Raw genomic sequence first — 5000 nt, 5'->3', positions numbered from 1 at the left:
AAAACCATGATTTTCGTTTTTCACCAAAATCACCACCAAGTCACAAAATCAAGCCAAAAATCCAAAATCATGGCACTTGGCTATGCACCAACCATGTCAAGATCAATTCCTTTTGCTCCCAAACTTCTCCCACATCACTTTGAAGGCATTTGTGAGGATTGAGTCCAGCCAGTTTTCCAAAACCATGATTTTCGTTTTTCACCAAAATCACCACCAAGCCACAAAATCAAGCCAAAACACCAAAATCATGAACTTGGCTATGCACCAACCATGTCAAGATCAATTCCTTTTGATCCCAAACTTCTCCCACATCACTTTGAAGGCATTTGTGAGGATTGAGTCCAGCCAGTTTTCCAAAACCATGATTTTCGTTTTTCACCAAAATCACCACCAAGCCACAAAATCAAGCCAAAACACCAAAATCATGAACTTGGCTATGCACCAACCATGTCAAGATCAATTCCTTTTGATCCCAAACTTCTCCCACATTACTTTGAAGGCATTTGTGAGGATTGAGTCCAGCCAGTTTTCCAAAACCATGATTTTCGTTTTTCACCAAAATCACCACCAAGCCACAAAATCAAGCCAAAACACCAAAATCATGAACTTGGCTATGCACCAACCATGTCAAGATCAATTCCTTTTGATCCCAAACTTCTCCCACATCACTTTGAAGGCATTTGTGAGGATTCAGTCCAGCCACTTTTCCAAAACCATGATTTTCGTTTTTCACCAAAATCACCACCAAGCCACAAAATCAAGCCAAAACACCAAAATCATGAACTTGGCTATGCACCAACCATGTCAAGATCAATTCCTTTTGATCCCAAACTTCTCCCACATCACTTTGAAGGCATTTGTGAGGATTCAGTCCAGCCACTTTTCCAAAACCATGATTTTCGTTTTTCACCAAAATCACCACCAAGTCACAAAATCAAGCCAAAAATCCAAAATCATGGCACTTGGCTATGCACCAACCATGTCAAGATCAATTCCTTTTGCTCCCAAACTTCTCCCACATCACTTTGAAGGCATTTGTGAGGATTGAGTCCAGCCAGTTTTCCAAAACCATGATTTTCGTTTTTCACCAAAATCACCACCAAGCCACAAAATCAAGCCAAAACACCAAAATCATGAACTTGGCTATGCACCAACCATGTCAAGATCAATTCCTTTTGATCCCAAACTTCTCCCACATCACTTTGAAGGCATTTGTGAGGATTGAGTCCAGCCAGTTTTCCAAAACCATGATTTTCGTTTTTCACCAAAATCACCACCAAGCCACAAAATCAAGCCAAAACACCAAAATCATGAACTTGGCTATGCACCAACCATGTCAAGATCAATTCCTTTTGATCCCAAACTTCTCCCACATCACTTTGAAGGCATTTGTGAGGATTCAGTCCAGCCACTTTTCCAAAACCATGATTTTCGTTTTTCACCAAAATCACCACCAAGCCACAAAATCAAGCCAAAACACCAAAATCATGAACTTGGCTATGCACCAACCATGTCAAGATCAATTCCTTTTGATCCCAAACTTCTCCCACATCACTTTGAAGGCATTTGTGAGGATTCAGTCCAGCCACTTTTCCAAAACCATGATTTTCGTTTTTCACCAAAATCACCACCAAGCCACAAAATCAAGCCAAAACACCAAAATCATGAACTTGGCTATGCACCAACCATGTCAAGATCAATTCCTTTTGATCCCAAACTTCTTCCACATCACTTTGAAGGCATTTGTGAGGATTGAGTCCAGCCAGTTTTCCAAAACCATGATTTTCGTTTTTCACCAAAATCACCACCAAGCCACAAAATCAAGCCAAAACACCAAAATCATGAACTTGGCTATGCACCAACCATGTCAAGATCAATTCCTTTTGATCCCAAACTTCTCCCACATCACTTTGAAGGCATTTGTGAGGATTGAGTCCAGCCAGTTTTCCAAAACCATGATTTTCGTTTTTCACCAAAATCACCACCAAGCCACAAAATCAAGCCAAAACACCAAAATCATGAACTTGGCTATGCACCAACCATGTCAAGATCAATTCCTTTTGATCCCAAACTTCTCCCACATCACTTTGAAGGCATTTGTGAGGATTGAGTCCAGCCAGTTTTCCAAAACCATGATTTTCGTTTTTCACCAAAATCACCACCAAGCCACAAAATCAAGCCAAAACACCAAAATCATGAACTTGGCTATGCACCAACCATGTCAAGATCAATTCCTTTTGATCCCAAACTTCTCCCACATCACTTTGAAGGCATTTGTGAGGATTGAGTCCAGCCAGTTTTCCAAAACCATGATTTTCGTTTTTCACCAAAATCACCACCAAGCCACAAAATCACCACCAAGTCACAAAATCATGAACTTGGCTATGCACCAACCATGTCAAGATCAATTCCTTTTGATCCCAAACTTCTCCCACATCACTTTGAAGGCATTTGTGAGGATTGAGTCCAGCCAGTTTTCCAAAACCATGATTTTCGTTTTTCACCAAAATCACCACCAAGCCACAAAATCATGAACTTGGCTATGCACCAACCATGTCAAGATCAATTCCTTTTGATCCCAAACTTCTCCCACATCACTTTGAAGGCATTTGTGAGGATTGAGTCCAGCCAGTTTTCCAAAACCATGATTTTCGTTTTTCACCAAAATCACCACCAAGTCACAAAATCATGAACTTGGCTATGCACCAACCATGTCAAGATCAATTCCTTTTGATCCCAAACTTCTCCCACATCACTTTGAAGGCATTTGTGAGGATTGAGTCCAGCCAGTTTTCCAAAACCATGATTTTCGTTTTTCACTAAAATCACCACCAAGCCACAAAATCAAGCCAAAACACCAAAATCATGAACTTTGCTATGCACCAACCATGTCAAGATCAATTCCTTTTGATCCCAAACTTCTCCCACATCACTTTGAAGGCATTTGTGAGGATTGAGTCCAGCCAGTTTTCCAAAACCATGATTTTCGTTTTTCACCAAAATCACCACCAAGCCACAAAATCAAGCCAAAACACCAAAATCATGAACTTTGCTATGCACCAACCATGTCAAGATCAATTCCTTTTGATCCCAAACTTCTCCCACATCACTTTGAAGGCATTTGTGAGGATTGAGTCCAGCCAGTTTTCCAAAACCATGATTTTCGTTTTTCACCAAAATCACCACCAAGCCACAAAATCAAGCCAAAACACCAAAATCATGAACTTGGCTATGCACCAACCATGTCAAGATCAATTCCTTTTGATCCCAAACTTCTCCCACATCACTTTGAAGGCATTTGTGAGGATTGAGTCCAGCCAGTTTTCCAAAACCATGATTTTCGTTTTTCACCAAAATCACCACCAAGCCACAAAATCAAGCCAAAACACCAAAATCATGAACTTGGCTATGCACCAACCATGTCAAGATCAATTCCTTTTGATCCCAAACTTCTCCCACATCACTTTGAAGGCATTTGTGAGGATTGAGTCCAGCCACTTTTCCAAAACCATGATTTTCGTTTTTCACCAAAATCACCACCAAGCCACAAAATCAAGCCAAAACACCAAAATCATGAACTTGGCTATGCACCAACCATGTCAAGATCAATTCCTTTTGATCCCAAACTTCTCCCACATCACTTTGAAGGCATTTGTGAGGATTGAGTCCAGCCAGTTTTCCAAAACCATGATTTTCGTTTTTCACCAAAATCACCACCAAGCCACAAAATCAAGCCAAAACACCAAAATCATGAACTTGGCTATGCACCAACCATGTCAAGATCAATTCCTTTTGATCCCAAACTTCTCCCACATCACTTTGAAGGCATTTGTGAGGATTGAGTCCAGCCAGTTTTCCAAAACCATGATTTTCGTTTTTCACCAAAATCACCACCAAGCCACAAAATCAAGACAAAACACCAAAATCATGAACTTGGCTATGCACCAACCATGTCAAGATCAATTCCTTTTGATCCCAAACTTCTCCCACATCACTTTGAAGGCATTTGTGAGGATTGAGTCCAGCCAGTTTTCCAAAACCATGATTTTCGTTTTTCACCAAAATCACCACCAAGCCACAAAATCAAGCCAAAACACCAAAATCATGAACTTGGCTATGCACCAACCATGTCAAGATCAATTCCTTTTGATCCCAAACTTCTCCCACATCACTTTGAAGGCATTTGTGAGGATTGAGTCCAGCCAGTTTTCCAAAACCATGATTTTCGTTTTTCACCAAAATCACCACCAAGCCACAAAATCACCACCAAGTCACAAAATCATGAACTTGGCTATGCACCAACCATGTCAAGATCAATTCCTTTTGATCCCAAACTTCTCCCACATCACTTTGAAGGCATTTGTGAGGATTGAGTCCAGCCAGTTTTCCAAAACCATGATTTTCGTTTTTCACCAAAATCACCACCAAGCCACAAAATCAAGCCAAAACACCAAAATCATGAACTTTGCTATGCACCAACCATGTCAAGATCAATTCCTTTTGATCCCAAACTTCTCCCACATCACTTTGAAGGCATTTGTGAGGATTGAGTCCAGCCAGTTTTCCAAAACCATGATTTTCGTTTTTCACCAAAATCACCACCAAGCCACAAAATCAAGCCAAAACACCAAAATCATGAACTTTGCTATGCACCAACCATGTCAAGATCAATTCCTTTTGATCCCAAACTTCTCCCACATCACTTTGAAGGCATTTGTGAGGATTGAGTCCAGCCAGTTTTCCAAAACCATGATTTTCGTTTTTCACCAAAATCACCACCAAGCCACAAAATCAAGCCAAAACACCAAAATCATGAACTTGGCTATGCACCAACCATGTCAAGATCAATTCCTTTTGATCCCAAACTTCTCCCACATCACTTTGAAGGCATTTGTGAGGATTGAGTCCAGCCAGTTTTCCAAAACCATGATTTTCGTTTTTCACCAAAATCACCACCAAGCCACAAAATCAAGCCAAAACACCAAAATCATGAACTTGGC

Source organism: Phaseolus vulgaris, chromosome 11 (assembly GCF_051622355.1).
Source record: "Phaseolus vulgaris cultivar YP4 chromosome 11, ASM5162235v1, whole genome shotgun sequence".
Lineage (NCBI taxonomy): Eukaryota > Viridiplantae > Streptophyta > Magnoliopsida > Fabales > Fabaceae > Phaseolus > Phaseolus vulgaris.
Note: the sequence above shows the minus strand (reverse complement) of the source record.